Source organism: Prionailurus bengalensis, chromosome B1 (assembly GCF_016509475.1).
Source record: "Prionailurus bengalensis isolate Pbe53 chromosome B1, Fcat_Pben_1.1_paternal_pri, whole genome shotgun sequence".
In the NCBI taxonomy this organism is placed as follows: Eukaryota; Metazoa; Chordata; class Mammalia; order Carnivora; family Felidae; genus Prionailurus; species Prionailurus bengalensis.
The window spans coordinates 91,410,968-91,430,348 of NC_057344.1; positions in this window are offsets into that span (position 1 = coordinate 91,410,968).

Below are 19,381 nucleotides of genomic sequence, written 5' to 3' on the forward strand. Positions count from 1 at the left end.
AACAAACTTGAAGTTATCCTTGACTTTCTTCTTCCATACTCTACTCCATTCCATCAACAAATACAAAATCGAACCACTTATCAGCTTCATTGCTACCATTCTCATCCAGGATAGTATATTAATCACCAGTATTACTTCCATAGTCTCCTCACTAGCTTCACTTTTGACTCTTGTTCTTTTTTTCATTGTCAATAAAGAGGTCGGCTACTCTTTTAAAGAGAAATCAGCCCAAAATATTCTTGACTTCCCGTCTCATTCAGATCAAAACTTTAAATTTCCAACAATTTCTTCCCCGACTTCATCTATCTCTCCCCTTTGTGTAATCCACTGGAGCCTCACTAGAACCTTGTTATTCTTCCAATTAGCCGAGCATTTTCTTGCTTCAGAGGCTGGATACTTGCTGCCTCCTCCTTCTGAAATATTATCCCTCAGATACTCGCAAACTTTGCCCGCTCACTTCAGATACGTGTTCAAATATCATTAAAGACTTCCCTCACCACTCTGTATAAAATTGCAATCCCAAACACCCAACTGCATGCTTCCTACCCACTAACCCAGCGATATTTTTCTTGATAGCAGTTAAAACCAAATCACATGTTATGTTTTCTTGATTGTTTATTGTCTGTCTTCTCCATTAGAATGAGCTCTGTGAGTTGAAGGACTTGATTGTTTTTCTTTGTCTTTTTGTTTCTTACAGTTATAGCTCCATCACCTAAAACAATGTGCCTCTCAGGAATCAGGCAATCAATGAATATTTGTTTAATATGTGAAGGGATGAATATATAAGTAAAGTAAAAATAGGAAAAGTCTAAGAATAAAACAAGAACAACAACATGTAAGACTGTTATGAAAGAACTGTATGACTTTATTGATAAGACTTTTAGAAAGAGCTGTAAGTTTGGAGAAACATATCACATTCATCATATTGTAAATACTTCAGGTGTCTCTAAATTGATATATAAACTCAGGGTAAGTTCACTCAAAATTTCAAAGAGATATTCATGGAAGCCAAACCAATCTGATTATAAAATTCACATAGAAGTTTAATATACAATAACAGAAAGGGAAAAAAAGAATAAGGGTGGGAAATTATCATACCAAATATCAAGACATATTGAACTGGATAGCAATTTAAAGAGTGTGATTTGGCAAAGAAAAAGACATATAGATCAAAATTCTGAAATAAGTTCATGGACATGTGGATATTTGGCTTTTTCCAGATGTGGGAATTTTAAAAAGGACATACAAAGCATAGACTTGTCCATAAAAAGTGCTATGAAAATAAAATCTCAGTCTTAGAGCATACACTCAAAATATCCGAGATGGATCAAAAACACATAGGTGAAACAAGATTAAAATTATTAAGGAAAATATTAAAGACTATTAAAAAAAAACTTCTAGTAGGAAAACCTGTTTAAGGAAAGAAAAAAAATACAAGGAAAATACAAGAAAGAAAAAGAACACGTGAGTTTCACTACATTCAAAGTAAAATTTTCTTCACAATGTCTGTCAAAACACACTGTAAAAAAAATTAAAAGCCAAATGACAGACTACAAACAAATGCTTTCAGCTTTACAACTGTTTTCCTGCAAAAACCACGAGTGTATTTAGCTACAAGTATCCACATGAAGAGTAAGGACAATCTTATGCTTAATACATACTATGGATTGAACGTTTGTGCACCCCCTTCCAAAATTTATATAGTGAAATGTATGCCACATGTGATGGTTTTGGGAGGTGGGATCTTTGGAAGGTAAGTAGGTCCTGAGTGTGGAGCCCTCATGAATGAGATCAGTGCCCTTATGAGAACAGGCCAGAGACCTAGCTTGTTCCTTTTCCCGGAAAAGTCAGTTGTCGGCAAGAGATCGCTAACTAGAACCAGACCTTGCTGGCACCCTAATCTCAAACTTCAAAACTGTGAGGAATAAATTTCTGTTGTTGATAAGCCACCCATTGTACGGTATTTTGTTCTAGCAGCCTGAACGGAGACAATAGAAAATGGCCAGATGGTACAGAGAGTAGTTCACAGAAAATTCAAATCCAAGTGCTCAAAAAAACACTTAGAAATAAGTGTGTGATGATTTAATCAACTTTATCTGTCCTGAGGAAATGTGTCAAATTAGCAACAAGAATGGGTAACATCAAGTGTTGGCAAAACTTTGTGGCAAGTTCTTGTTTACAACAGGTGGATGCATAAGTTGGAGTATTCACTTTACTGGACAACTTGATGGTCTCTCTTAAAACCAAAAGCATGGATGCCAGTGACTCAGTCCACAAAAGCCCCTTCATAGTTATTTTACGTAAGGAAGCATAACCATGGAAATGCTGTTGATAACAGCAAAAATCAGAAAACCACATAAATAGTCATCATGTAGGAAACAAATAAAATAATAGTGTAACCTAATAGTGTTAACACAGAGTAAACTAGTTCTGTGAGCATGAACTTGGAGATTTCAGAAAAATTTTTAATTCAAACCAGATAGATATGCAACTCTATGCATTCTGTATCTGTTATATAGGCATGATTTTAGTTATCTTTAAAAGGTCATTATGCAAAATAAAATGATGTATTTTGTGTGGATGTAGCTAACATTACAGAGCAAGAACAAAAAGAGCTTGTGAGTTTACAAACCAACCTCCAACAATTACCTGTGGAGAAAAGAACAATAAAAGAAATTTGTCCAAATTTGGTATATTTTATTATGACCTAACTTGTTAAAGCCATTGAATTCACGTTTGAGAAATTATATTTGTATCCTCAAAATTAATTTTCAAATCAGTGATGTATAGTGGGCTAATTAAAAAGAAGATATATCTTAATATTTAATGTAGTGCTCCTCTTTTTCTGCCCTGTGTTATTAAATTCATGGTGCATTTTACTTAGAGTCAATGACATTTAGAAATCAATGAAATACAAGATTTCACTTAGAAATTGGGAGGAATTACATCAGAGACCCCTAAAGAAAGACAGGAATAACCATGCTATTTATGGATTAAGATTTCTAAATATCCTACCACTGGTGAATATACTAGTGTTACAGTTTATGGATAATTTGTCTTTAAAATTAGCATGTAAATCTAATAAATTGTTCACATTAACTCCTGAAAAATTCCTTCTGAGAGCAATAGATTAGAAATAAGCATATATTCCTTCCACAAGCCCAGTGCTATATTATACTTTCCCAGTATAGAAGTTTTTCTGTTCTATTCTTCCTTTCTTCTCTTTTCCTCTCCACTCGTTTCCTTTTCTTTTGTTCCTACCAGGCATAAGAGACTTGTTTATAAGTCTTAAAAAAGAAAAGAAAAAGAAAAAAAAACCATTCATTTAAGCACTGGAATCCCACCCATTCCATTTAGATGTTCATATTCTGACAGGGCTGGGGAATGAAACGGTACAAGAAACACCACGGATTCCAATCTTGTGAGACCGTGTTCACCGAATGAAAAACTGATGCAAATTATTTTTTCTCATTTTGTTTAATTTATCTTTGATATATTGTTGATTTGTTTTCAGATCAAGTAAAATGTATCTGCTGAGGCCATACATATGTACATCTCACCATAAATGAGAAACTATTCAGACTCCAGACATTGAGAAACATAAAAGAGGAGAATACACTTAGAAGAGAAGCTTATCACTTGGTTGAAAAGGCAATATACCTGAAAAGGCTTGGAAAAATCAATCATCAGCACACACACAAAATACTAGCTGATCCTTGTTCTATTCCTTGAGGAGCTCAAATCCCTTGCATGAAATGTAGTAAAGTCATAGCTTCACAATTCCAAAGAAAACCCCAGGAGAAATCATTCTGATATTCCCACTCAGGAGTTTTTTCTCCTGAAGGTATGTTGCCTAAACATTGTGTGGGTGGTCATTTTACTTCTGTGACTCCTTTTTAGTCCCCTTGTTAGTTGGTCCCAAGGCCACCAGAGAGTGTTGTGCTAGAAGTGTACTATACAAGTCTAGTGGGGGCTATTTATATCATATTCTATATCCCCAACCTCTAAATGTCAGAGTACTCCAGGTATCAAGGCCTAGAGATCACAAATCCTTGATGTCTAATGCTAATGTCCAAACAAATACTGATTGTATCCCAGTGACACCCAAAGTATATCTCCAAAGCAAACAACTCCAGATTCCTATGCCCTTGCTCATAAATTGTTCCCAGTCACACTGGCTGATTCATTGAAAATATCTGATATTCACCTGCCTCTGGACCTTTGCACTTGCTGTGCCCTGTATGTGGTACATTTCTTCCTTATGATTATGAATCATGGACCAGCATTTATGAAATAGTAGCGAGCTAACTTCTTAGCTTGCAAGTTCGTAGTTCAGGCACTGACACAGGAATACTGACAGAGACATTGCTTTCTGGAAAAGGAGGCAGGTCCCCATGAGCCAGGTTAGAGGATCTGAGAGGGCTCCTCAGGATCTAGTAGTGAGTACTATCACTTAAATGGTAAGAGTCATTAAGCAACTCACTATTCTACCTGTTAATGAGTGTTTCTAGGCTGAGTGACAAGAGGTAGGATTTTTGAAAGCTGCCCAAATGGTGACTTTATGTTCCTTACTCTTCTCTAGGTGGGAAGAAGAAAGGATATTATCATGACACTAGGGCAGCAAGCTTTGTGGTCTCAGACAAAAAGCATTGTGACTGTAGTTTCTGAGTCAAAATTCTCTAGATTAAAAAAAAATTGATGTTGACAAGGAGATAGGCAAACACAGGTGCGTTTGGTTGAGCCATGCAAATGGCTACTCAAACCAAAAGTAAATGGCAACCCTCATTTACTGACAGGAAGCCACTGTCTGTGGCTTCCTGTCTGTAATATTTGATCCCTCCTTTTTTCCTTCCCACCCTTCCAGCCATTTTAAGAATAAGAAAACTGGGCTTGGGACCAATATATTCCTGTCCCCTAGGGGAACCAAAGTCCAAAGACAGGCATATGACTACTTTGAGGAATACTGGGGAAGGAGGTGATCTAAATTTGGGGGTTCTGCAGGATACAGGTATGCAAGTTACCATCTTACCTGTACCACAAGTGAAAGTGTGCCTGAAAAAAGCAGACGAGGTTTCAGCAAGACTCACGGTCGGGATGGCAAACTAATGTAACCTTGTGTGTGACATGTGTGTGTAGCCCTTAGGGTTTATTTCCCAGAATATTGTGACTTCCATTGCTGAAAGTGTATTTGGTGCTGATGTTTTCCATGCCTGTATTATGAGTGTTCCCAAGTGGCATAAGATATTAGCCCATTTAGGAAGAACTACATATAGAAAAGTGCCAGTACCTTTGGGATCTCACAACCCTAAAAACAATTTTGAGTTACAAGTCTCTTTGTCTAATGATTTTGGTAGTTGGAGTCTCTTTTTAAAGGGGTACCCTTTTTCCAGTGGTACACTTTGAAGCTCATTGCTTCGGTATGGTTGCTACATATACTCCATTTTTATAAAGCAACTATTAGTTTGCTAACACGCCTTTTTCAAAACTAAATTTTTAAGTCAAGAAGTCTTAGTAACTTTTGAGGAGTTTGGCTCCTGGTCAAATATCTTTTTTTTTCCCAAATCTGACTGCAGGCAATTATCAAGGCAGGCTTCATGGGAATAACTGTCTTCCTCTTACAGATTTTGTTCACAGCCAATGTGTTACAGTCCCATCAAGGACTCAGTCCCCTCTGGCTGGTCATACTCTTCACATATTTACATTTCTATATTCCTAGGTCTCTTTATCTGAGGTCTTAAGCAGACATCTTCTTCAGTCACCTCTGAAGGTTTCCTTATAGGAGGATGGGAAGAGAAAGATGACCCCCATGTCTGTGCTGATCTACCTGACCCTCAACCAGTGTACCATTTCATGGGGGAAAATGGAAGAAGGAGAGTCAGAATCTTCTCTAGTTTTAGACTCTTCCTTATACCTCACACGCAGTGATTAAAAGCTTAAGTCTTTGATTTTTGGCTCATTGTTATTTTGATTGCCACTCAATTATCTGGCCACTCAGCTGTCTCTCCTAATTCAGCTGAACTCCTGGCAAGTCTTAGAACTGAAAGTCCCACTTTAGGATAGTTCAGCTGGAAGCAAAAACTACCAAGGTAGGAAAAATCCAACAAGCCTCAATCAACAGAAATCAGAATTGATATATTCCAAGAACTCAATAGGCTTTTTTTTTTTGAAAAAGTGGAAGCTATGCCATTAGGGGAAACTTTATTCCTACCCCATAAAAAATGGAGCTGAAGCAAAGCTCCGGGCTCACAGGGGCCTTGATTGACATAGTTCTCTGAAATGCCTGGGGCATGGCTCACCGACAGATGGGTTAGGCTGATACTCGTTGTGTCTAGTGTGTTCCCATTAATGTTCAACCTCAGTAGTAGCTAGCAGAATTGAACTGGATATGGCTGCTCTGCTCAGTGTGTGGAAATCAAAGCTATTCTGATAGCTGCGATAAATTATTTTCTTGATGAAACTTGTTATATTTTTACTGATGGTTGAACTATTGCCAACAGCCTAGATGTTTGGTCTGCCACTTGAAATACTCCAGAATGGCAAGTTAAAAACATATCTCTATTTAGGGCCACAAACTGTGGAAATAGATCAGGGCTGCTGATTGAACAATCTGGGTACTTCATGTAGCATCTATGGTAAAGACTCCTTCTCTGATAAAACCAACTGGAATCAAGCTGCTCTTTGAGTTTGCTGCCCATAATGCCACCCTTGCTCTTTTGATCTTATTTCCCAGTATCTGGGACTGTGGCTGAAACGTAGGAGCTGCCCAATAACATGATGGCAATACATCCACCATCATAGACTAGGCACAAAGAAAAGAATTCCGTGTTTCTGGAAGAGGGGTTACCACTGCATAGGTTTGTGATGCTTACCACGTTGATGCAGCTGTTCATAGTGGGGGAGGTCAAATGACATAGTTTTGCCTCTGCTCACTCCTGATAAAAAAGGTAGAGTCTGTGTACTTGCTAATACATCCTCCTGTACCTGGGTTAGTGCCTCTGGCCAAGTGAAAAGGTTAATACAGAAAATTAAGGGCGAAACCATTCAGCTTTCCAAGATAAACTGACGATTTGTGGGATTTGTAGAACTGATTGTGTTAAGGTCCCTTTGGGGTAGAGTGAGAATAACACTGCAGGTTGGTCGCATCTTGATGCTTGAAACCTTGTTCATAGTAGCTTTAATTAAATGAAACAATTGGATAGATTTGGTCTCAGCCTCTTTTACAGAGAGAATGACAGACAGAATGATGTGCTCACAAAAAAATTGGCTAGAAACCAAGATGAGATATAAACAAGAAGATGATGTAGTTGAGAGACAATACTCCATGCATCTCTCATAAATTCTGCACATTTAATGAGCAAGGCACTAACCGCACTTTCATCCTAGATTATCTTCTCAAATATTTTTGTATAACAATTAGCCTTGGAAGCTAGAGATACTGTCTCCCTCCACAGCAAATGGTAGATCTGCTTGATTGTCCAATGTAATAAAGTAATGTTTGCCTCTGGGTAAAAGGATAAGTTTGCTTAAAGCCAATTATAAAAGATTGGAGTTTCCAAAGCTCAGAGTTCTCTATTCACAATGAACCCTTCTGCCTGTGCAGGTGCCAGCTGGCCTTTTTCTCTGAGTGGGCATCAGGCCCCTGGGAACTGGTGAATAAAAATGTTGAAACTGTGATAACAGCAGTTGCTGTATGTAATCAACTGTCCTTTGTCTCTGACCCAAGATTCTTGTGTCATTTCTCCGAATCAATGAAACTGTGGCAGGCTAATGTGTTAGATTTCAGTAGAAAAAATTGTCAGATATTTCACATTTTATGTCATATTCTTCCCTGGGCATGCCATAGTTTTCAACATCACCTCTTTGCATTTCTGTTGTTTTTTCAATGCCATCCTTTCATCAAGGCTATAGTCACCTTACCTAAAATTATTCCCCCACACACCCACAGTTCCCATGCCCCTTCCTGGATTTTCTTGTCTCAATGTCTGTATCTCCAATCATATTCTACTGTATTCTACTTATTCATGTAGTTTATTATATCACAACCAAAGAGAAAGTGTGCTTCCTGAGTGACTTTGTCTGTTTTCTTCGTTGATGAAATCCCAGTATCTGGGACTGTGGCTGAAACGTAGGAGCTGCCCAATAACACACTTTGAATGATTAATAAGGTAGCCCGGCAAGAGTTACTAAAAATTCTGAGGAAATGAAAGGAATATGTTTGGAGGCAATGGATGTAAAATACGCAAGACAAATATATGCCAAATGTTAAAGTCTTAAAAACCAGACAGAGAACTACAGATTTCTCATCATGAATTTACTATTTTTGATAATGAAATCACCATTCACATTTTTATCATTCTAGATACCCTAGAATAACCCAGTTGTTACTTTTCCACCTCATTTTGGTACAAACAATCCATAGATCCCATCAATTTTACCACATACATATCTCTAGGATTATACCTCACCCCCTAAGATTTAACAGAACCTTACTTTACATCTCGATTAATGAAATGGTCCCCTAATTGCTTGTCATGACAAAAAGCCTTGGCCTTAAATACAATTCTCAATACCAGTCTAACCATGTCATTTTCCTCATTATTCCATGAATTTAGCCCAGAGCTGTATGTCATTTATGTCATAACATACATGTCTTCATGATTTTATCTACAGTTAATCCAAAGTCTCAGATTTAACCACTCTTCACTGCGTTTTGCATTCACCAACCTATTTAACATATTAATTCAAACACACTGGTCATTCAAATCACTCTGTAGCTTTCCTTATCTACAGTTTCCCCTTCTACAGTTTCCACGTTTCCTTATCTACGGTTTTCCCTTCGTCACCCTCTTGGATTTCCTATTTCCTATTCATCGTTCAAAACTTAGCTTGAATATATTCTCCTTTGAAAAGCTGTGTTGAACATCTTCATTCATCCAGAAATATTTATGTTACCCAGTGCCCCCAAGAACCACATGCTAAAGTTTTCCATAGAAATCACTAATTCAAATTGAAATGTTCTCTTACTCTTTCATATGAGAGTCTAGAGTAGAAGCTCCTTGAACAGAAAGGACTACACTATTTTTTTTTAATTTTTTAAATGCATCTGTATTTCCTATACCAGTACCCAGCTCATATCAGTAACAGAATACAAATAAAGCCAAGCTTACTGATGTAAGGTATTTTACATCACACCACGGCTAATTCTAACACCAAATATATTTATAAAGTCCACCTAAAGTGAAGTTTGGTTTTGTTTCACTGAATTTTGTGTAAAATATCATTATGACAATATCTCGGTGTGCACTCAATACTGTGTAAAATATGCATTGGCTGGGAAGTCATTGTAAATCTGTGGACTAAATCATCAGAATTAATGAGATTTTGCAAAAGACAAACGGTGCTCACTGTGCTCATTCCCTTTTCTCAGTCTTGTTTTCTTCATACAATTTATCAAAATCTGAAATTATGCTATGAGTCTGTTTGTATGCTTATTGTCTCTCTCCTACCACAAGAATGAGCAATTCATGACAGCAAAGGTCTGTCTGGGTCGCTGCTATATCCCCTGTGCTTAGAGCGAGGGCTACCACCTAGAAGACATTAAATAAATATTATTGTTATTTTTCCAGGTGCTGTATCATGTCCCAAGAATAGTTTGAGTAGATTAATGATATCAATAATTGTAGAGAAGTATGATATTAATTATAACGATTTCTGAGAAGTTAGCAAGCTTATTTCTTATGTCTTGTAAGGTTAGTTGATTTTTCAATGGATAGTATACAGGTGCTTATTCTGGAAAATAGAGGTAGAAACCACATTTAGAAACAGGTTATTTATGGCCTTCCTAGAACTCTTGAAAAAAGATAAGCATGTATTTTGTTCTTATAAATGGCATGTAACTTGTAGAAAAGTTTAAATTTGTTTTTTTCTCATGCATGAAGCCTCAATGATTCTAAATATAAATTATTTGAAATGTCAAAGAATTCAGCACTGGTAATGAGAAGATTGGAGTCTCTGCGGGATAAAAACTAAAGGTTGTTGCAGTAGCTACTCTACACAGCCTCTTCTGATAATACTTCATCTACTCACGTTTCCTTCATACATATGGGTGGAAATAATATTAGTGGTAATATGTTGTCAATTTTTTTTAAACAACAAGATCACTACAGAAAAAAAAAAGCAAGGACTTATATGCCACTTATAATTTCTATGGTGAAAATACCCCCACCATTGTCGATTTCAAGTAGCTGATGCGTTAGCGATTCACAAAATTCCTAAAAAAATTTAAGTTTTCTTTAGCCATTGGGATATGGCTCTAGAAAGCAGCTAAATATGTTTGGTGGGAAAGAAAAGAGGAAATTAAGCCTATAGAATTTCCACAAAAATTTGCTTTTTTGAATCGTGCTTGGCTTGGGAATTACACTTACTTTGTTTTTTTTAAGTTCTTATTTAAATTCCATTTAGTTAACATAGAGTGTAATATTATTTTCAGGTGTACAAACGTAGTGATTCAACACTTCCATTCATCACCCAGCGCTCATCACAAGTGCCCTCCTTAATCTCCATCATATATTTAACCCGTTCCCCTCTCTCCTCCCCTACTCCCCAAACCATCGGTTTGTTCTCTATAGTTAAGAGTCTATTTTTTTGGTTTCCCCCTCTCTCTGTCTCTCTGTCTCTCTCTCTCTGTCTCCCTCTGTCTCTCTCTCTCTCTCTTTCTCTTTGCTGGCTTGTTTTGTTTCTTAAATTCCACATATCAGTGAAATCATATGGTATATATCTTATTCTGTATATTTCACTTAGTAGAATGCTTTCTTGCTCCATGCATGTTGTAAATGGCAAGATTTCATTCTTTTTCATGGCTGAGTAATATTCTACATTTTTTTCTCCATTCATCTATCGATGGATACTCGGACTGCTTCCATAATTTGACTATTGTAGATACTGTTGCTATATATATCTATATATCTATATATCTATATCTATATCTATATCTATCTATCTATCTATATATATATATATACATCAGATTGCATGGATCCCTTTAAATTAGTATTTTTGTATCATTTGGATAAATACCTAGTAATGCAATTGCTGGATCTTAGGATAGTTCTATTTTTAATTTTTTTAGAAACATCCATACTGTTTCTCAGAGAGGCTGTGCCAGTTTGCATTCCCCCCAACAGTGCAAGAGGGTTCCCTTTTTTCCACATCCTCACCAGCACCTGTTGTTTCTTGTGTTGTTGATTTTAGCCATTCTGACAGGTGTGAGGTGAAAGCTCATTGTAGTTTTGATTTGCATTTCGCTGATGGTGAGTGATGGTGAGCATCTGTTCATGTGTCTGTTGGCCATCTGTATTCTTCTTTGGCAACATGTCTATTCATGTCTTCTGCCCATGTTTTAATTGGATTACTCATTTTTTGGGTGTTGAGTTTGATAAGTTCTTTATATATTTTGGACACTAGCCCTTTACCAGATATGTCATTTGCAAATATCTTCTCCCTTTCCCTAAGTTGCCTTTTACTTTTGTTGATTGCACACTTTACTGTGTAGAAGCTTTTTATTTTGATGTAGTCCCAACAGTTTATTTTTGCTTTTGTTTTCCTTGCCTCAGGAGACATGTCTAGAAGGAAGTTGTTATGGCTGATGTCAAAGAGGTTACTGCCTGTGTTCTCCTCTAAGGTGTTTGTAGTTTTAGGTCTCACATTTAGGTCTATAATCCATTTTGAATTTAATTTTGAGTTTGGTGTAAGAAAATGGACCAGTTTAATTCTTTTGCATGTCTAGATTTTGAAGAGACTGTCTTTTTCACATTGGATATCATTTCCTGCTTTGTCAAAGATTAATTGCATTCATTTCTGGGTACCTATTTTGTTCCATTGATCTGTGTATCTATTTTTATGCCAGTCCATACTGCTTTGATCACTACAGTTTTGTACCAGAAGTCCTAGCCACAGCAATCAAACAAACAAAAAAGAAATAAAAGGCATCTTAATCGGCAAGGAAGAAATCAAACATCCACTATTTGCAGATGACCTGATGCTCTATACAGAAAACCTGAAAGACTCCACCAAAACACTGCTAGATCTGATAAATGAATTCAGTAAAGTTGCATAATAAAGAGTCAACATACTCAAATCTGTTGCATTTCTATACACCAATAGTGTAGCATTAGAAAGAGAAATTAAGGAATAAATCCCATTTACAATTTCTCCAAAAACAATAATATACTTAGGAATAAACCGAACCAAAGAGGTGAAAGACTTATGCTCTGAAAACTATAAAATACTGATGAAAGAAGTTGAAGGTGACACAAAGAAATGGAAAAACATTCTCTGGTCATGGAGTGGAAGAACAAATACTGTTAAAATGTCTATACTACCCAAAGTAATATACAGATTTAATGCAACCCCTTTCAAGATACCAACAGCATTTTTTTACAGAACTAAAACAAACAATCCTAAAATTTGTATGGAACCACAAAAGACCCTGAATACCCAAAGCAACCTTGAAAAAGAAATGCATGGCTAGAGGCATCACAATTCCAGATTTCAATTTATATTCCGAAGCTACAGTGATGAAAACAGTATAGGAATTAGCCTGACTTTAGAAAGAGGCCCACATGTGAAAAATTTTGTAAGATTTTGTCATCCAATGATCTCTCTTATCAAATTTTCCAGCACTTCAAAAGCATCATGGTCAGAGAGAGGATGGGTTCTAATAGCTTTAATCATTTAATTATTAGATAAGTAAATTCTATATTGTCCTTTGTTACATGAAATGGAATGAAATATCATGGAATCGAAAGGAGTCAAAAGACAGAATTTAAATTCTAACCTTGCTCTGGGATATCCGATGTTAAACTTAGTCCAAGTTAAATTCTTAAGGCTGAGCATTCTTAATAAATATCTGTTACATACTTGAATGAGAGTGTTAAACTACATATACATATAACAGTTTAATAAAAAGTGATGTTCCTCTTCATTTGTGTAGGTTAGTAAATAGCACACCTTGCACAGATAGAGACTATATGAGGAGGTTGTTTATGAGAAATGCTCAGAGAAAAAAGCAACACAGTTGGCCAAGAGCCAGGTATAGAGAAGCAAGGTGATGAGAGCAATATTTTAAAAGTAATGTGTTATACCAACAAAATGCATATTGAGTCATAGCATGATAGGGCAAGCTGGTTTCATTGATTTCCCTATCTAGCAGGGTTTTTTGTTTGTTTGTTTGTTTGTTTGTTTGTTTCTGATTGGAACTGGGTCAGTAACTTCACTTTCATCTTGAAAGCAACTAGTGTCTTTTAAATTAAGCATTTGTGGGGCGCCTGGGTGGCGCAGTCGGTTAAGCGGCCGACTTCAGCCAGGTCACAATCTCGCGGTCCGTGAGTTCGAGCCCCGCGTCAGGCTCTGGGCTGATGGCTCCGAGCCTGGAGCCTGTTTCCGATGCTGTGTCTCCCTCTCTCTCTGCTCCTCCCCCGTTCATGCTCTGTCTCTCTCTGTCCCAAAAATAAATAAAAAACGTTGAAAAAAAATTAAAAAAAAATAAATTAAGCATTTGTTAAATTTTAACTCATTTAAAAATGAAAAAGAATGTTTTCATTTCCCTTTTGTGCTTCAAAACCGTCTGTGAGATTTGTAGACTACTAAATATACACTTAAATGCCAAATTTTACTGATAGAAGTTTGAAGATAAAAAAAATTATGTTAAGAAGGATTTAAGAAAGGATTTTTCTTCATTAAAATTGTAATTTGGATTCTCAGGAGGACAGAAAAAAATTCAGTAGTTTCCTCTACTTGCTCAGTGCAGTGATATTATGAAAATGATAAAAGAGCACATTTTCCGACTTCCATCTATTTAAAGTAAAATATAATCAACAACTCACAACTTTTGCTACCTACTAGGATGACATGAAATCTGATATGCTAATTTTATGCAAATACCGGTAATTTGAATAACATCAATACAATTAATTATTATATTCTATTCCTAATACACATATTAAAAGGAAGTCCAATATATTATTAGGAAACAAGTACAGATCAATTTTGCGTTAAGAATAAATTATCTTCAAGATAATTTCCATAAAAATACAATATCTTTAGATGTATTAAATTATTACTTTGCAATACATTTTACCATCTACATTAATCATAGGAATCAACATAAATTAAAAAAAATAAGAAACAAGGACAATTTTATCACTATGTAGAAATCAAGTTCCAATTAAGTTTGAATGGATACATTTGTAGGAGTGATAGTACACAGCAAGGAGATTAAAATTCCTTTCTTTACATTAATTAAGGCGATTTTAGTGTAGATAAATAAGTAGCAAAAATAAAGGGCATACTGACGGCAGCACTCTTGATTCTGGTTTGAATCTAAATCTAGCCCTAAGATGTTTAATTTATGCTGGTGATTGGTATAACCAGATGTCAATAACTGGAGGTAGAACTGCCTATGTAGATCAATAAAATATTTGAAGAGCCACCAATTTCTAATTTTCCTCATTGGAAACAAAAACACAAATTTTTTGAGAAATGTTTATCAGTTTTTCTTTAAATTATTCTATAGTTATAGAATATATTTAGTGACAGAGTTCCTACTCTGGTATTGTTTTATTGTTTGTAATGTGGCCCAAGTCCCTTGTGGTAAACATGATTGTGACTAGCTACACAATGTATGTTACTTTCCATTTATTAGACTGGAATCTCTTGGTCCCAGAATCTTTGGATAAAACCATTTCTTAATATTGTACAATTTCAATGTTTAGTATATGGAATAAACCACTGTTCTACTGGCATTTCCCAAGGGAAATAATATAACATAATATAATATAATATAATATAATATAATATAATATAATATAATTCCCACCTATGTAATTTAAAATTTTCTAGTAGCCATATTAAAAACAATACAAAGAACAAGTTAAATTAATAATATATTTGATTTCACCCAACATATCCAAAGTATTTTTATTACTATTTACAATCAATATGCTAATTTCTCAAAATCAGGTATGTATATTATACTCACAGTGCATCTTACACAAGATGTGACATTTGCAACAATTCAAGTATTCAGTAGGCACGTGTGTCTAGTGACTACCCTAGTGAGTATCTCAGCTCTATATAATAATGTGGCAATAGAATATGGAAGAAAATGTAAAAACACACACCTGAAGAGATAATATATACCCATACATATTTACAGGTGTTTTTTTTTCAGATGAACACGAGTTAAATTTTATTCAATTACTTCATGAAAGCCAATGTATAATCTCTACAGAGTCACACTATGATCTGGATTGCTTTACTCTCAAAGTTTTTGAATTTTTTTTGTTGTATATATTTTAATTAAATTTTGGTGATAGAATGCTACCATTTTGTGTACCTAACTTTATTAATCAAAAGTTAAATCATGGTCTCTTTCTTCTTCATAAGGCTTGACACCTAATTACAAAGAACACTAAGCAATAACTTTATTTAAATTGAGAACTCAGTAATATTTAACAATACGATTGCAGTTTTTCATTGGATTGACCACAAATATGATAATAAATTAACCATTTAAACTGCTTTTCATATGTAAGTAAATGTCAACATCTACTAATATTACACTTAAATAAAAGAAACATTGTAAGGGTTTAGGAGTTAAGAACAGGATCGATGTTGTATACGTGCATAAGACCTAGTAGCAATATTGGGTAACTAAATAGAGTTGCTTTTACAGAAAAATGTGTATTTTTAATTACCTTGCCGAGGATACATTCTGTGATTTTAGTTGTTATCAGTTGCTGTGAGTGATGACATGAAGTCCCATTGACTCCTCCAGTCACAATAGGCACCAACTGCCACGCTGTAATTCTACCATAAATTACATTCTCATAGTCTCCTGAAACTGCTCCATTTTCTCTGTGAGCTACATTCTTTCAGGGAGTGTAGTTCAGATACTACATCTGGCTCCTTGCCCTGGATGCTGACCAGTTTGCCTCTGTGACATTAACCTGGTGCCTGAGAGTCTGAGTGTCAAGAAGGTTGACTCATTTACAGTTTTCCATTATGTAGCTCTAACATTTTATGTTGTTTCCTAAATAATAGATGCAGTAGAGCTGGCCTAGCCCTGGTAAAAATGCAGCTATTCTCAGTGGCTTTGTAACAATGTTCTTCACTGTGACAATCAGGTATATGAATATATGTTTTCTTTATTTCCTTATTTTTTGTTTAACTGTAGCCTTAAAAGAAGACTGAAACGTGAACAATTAGAAAGGGTTCCCCTTTTTCCCCCAATCTATCACGCTTTGAGCAAGTGAACAGGAAGTTATTCTACTTTGATATATTATCATATATGGTATTTTATATAAATTAAGTCTAGTATACAAGTTTATTGCATACCAAACAGAAAGCTATAAAAAGATCAAGGATTCTACAAACATACTGATAGTTTTTTCTATAGCGTATTAGTAAAAAAATGGTTATGAAATGTGACAAAGGTTTTAGCTAAACATATATCAGAAATTTGGATCTATAAACTTATATATTTATCTATAAACTTATATATTTATGTATATTTTTCTCTATATTAAATAAGTTTTAATTAGTCAAAAGGAAAAACAAAATCAATACAACAAAACAATAGCAAAACAGAAATACAGTGTAAAAAAGCAAATAGTGCTTTTGTTTGTTTTCATTTTAACCATGAAAATAACGATGTTTGGATAACTGAGCTAAGCATGTCTCTGTGTATATTCTCTAACTTGAACTGTGTTTCCTTGAATTAATTCTGAAAACAGGCATGTAAATATTAAGAAAATCCTGATATGACAACAGAATGTATAGAATTGTTGCCATGTTAGAAAAAAAATATTAAGAATTCATGGAATATCATTTTTGAAGACTAACTTTTAAAAATATCAATACAGGGGCGCCTGGGTGGCACAGTCGGTTAAGCGTCCGACTTCAGCCAGGTCACGATCTTGCGGTCCGTGAGTTCGAGCCCCGCGTCAGGCTCTGGGCTGATGGCTCGGAGCCTGGAGCCTGTTTCCGATTCTGTGTCTCCCTCTCTCTCTGCCCCTCCCCCGTTCATGCTCTGTCTCTCTCTGTCCCCCCAAAAAATAAATAAACGTTAAAAATATCAATACATATTCTGTTGTCCAATCAGGATGAGTATATATGAGAAATATGACACTTTCTTTGGCAGAAATATAATAGTGCTGTGTTAATGATGATTTTTAAAATTTTGGTAAATAATGTGGCATAGGTGGACAGAATGTTAAAGTATTTCAGTAATTCAACTAGAAGTTGACATATCTCTATGTGTGCTCCCCTTTAGTCATTACTTCCTGTCACTATTGGAAAATGTGCTTGAATACAAGAAGCTATTTTTCAATAAGACATCCAGCTATCAACACTTACTCTATTGTAATTCAAAGTTCCTTTGTCTTTTAAGGAAATTGCTCTTAAATTATAGTCCTAGAACATCTCTAATAGCACAGTTACTAAAACTGATTTTTCATACATATTCATAACTAAAACCATAAAGACCATTGCAGATTTCAAAATGATGCATCAATCAATGTCATAGATATCTGCTTAGCAACTCAAAAAAGAGAAAGCATAGCCTAATATTTTCTTTGTAAAACACTTACTGTGCACTTTTATGCAAAACATCAAAAACCAATTTGTCTTATGCATATATATATATATATATATATATATATATATATATATAACTCAATATCACAAATATATACAAGGGTGATAAATAAAATGCTAAAAGAAAAAAAAAACGCTTCATGAAACTCTCTGCCCTTCAAAGTTAACACTCTTTGAGACAAGTAATAGAGTTCTGAAGAGAAAAACTAATATGGCCCTGAGCTAGGGACTGTTGAACTTGATTTGTCCCAAAGTAGTAAGTGGTATTCTCTATCTTCTCATGATCCCTCAGTAACACATTTTTCTCACCTAAGAACCCCCAAACCGGAAACTAATGTAGGATATTTTAGATTAAAGAGTCTTCTATTGAGGCCTTATGGAAGAAATTGCTTAATATAAAATTGTTTACTTTTCTTTTCCAAGTAGAAAAAAAATAAAATGAAAATCCAGCATAATAGCACAAATAAGCAGTATGAAAGGAAAAGAGATACAGGTGTTTGACAAATAAACTTTAATCTTATCAATAACACTATTAAAATATCAAGTGAAGTAACCTGATCATCTTATTAAATGACACTTTGAAAGTTCTTATTTTTGATTTTTATATCTATCATATTATATATTCAAGCATTGAAAAACTCAAAAGCTACTTTAATAATGTAAAAAAAATATTAATACAAAAATCACTTCAAACCTTTATGAGCTATTTTCAGTAACTTTCTTCTTCTATCATAAACTGTACATAAGTTTTCATTATGGTAGACATAAATAATAATTAAGAATTCAAGAAATACATCATTTTAGAGCTAGCTGAATAATTTCAAAAGTTTAATAATTCGTACTCATTGTGTCAAGGCATATGGGAATGCATGTAATGTGCCTTGCTGGACATCTAAATTCCTTCAACTTTGCTCTATCCAAATATTTTCATTTTATTTACCTTACTTTTCCCTAACGGTTATAGATTTCCTTCCTTGCTCAACTAAGTTTCCAAGGCTAACTTTTCCAGCTTGTGTTTTCTTGTGTGTGTGTGTGTGTGTGTGTGTGTGTGTGTGTGTGTGTTTTAGTTCATTTATTTATTTTGAGAGAGAGAGAGAGGAGAAAGAGAGCACAGGTAGGTCTAGGGAGAGAGAGATCCCAAGCAGGCTCCACACTATCAGTGCAGAGCCTGACGCGGGACGTAAATCCATGAACTGCGAGATCGTGACCTGAGCAGAAATCAAGAGTTGGCTGCTTAACTGACTGAGCCACCCAGGTGCCCCACTAGCTTGTGTTTTTTTTTTTTTTTTAACATATTCTTCTTTTTCAGCTGATTTGCTAACCTTCAAACCCCCCATAGTTTAAAACCAAAAATCAATGAATACTATCACCACCACCACCATCTTTGTCATCAATAATAAATCTACACTCCCATTTTCCTTGTCATCTAAGGACGGTGATCTTGAAACCAGTTCCTTATTTAGGATATATTTCTACCTGGAATGTCTTCCATCCTTTCATTCTTCAACCCTCATCCTAAGTATAACTTTCTCTCTTATGTGGTCATATATTCTTTCATAAAGGATGCTCACACTAATAGTGACCTACAAATGCATGTCTAGCTTTTTTTTTTTTATATTGCTAATGTCTCAAACATATTCGCAAGGTCTTCTACACAAATCAATAAACATAGGAGGTGGTAAGAGTTTTAGAAATTAGCTGACATTCATTTTACAGAAAAGAAAAT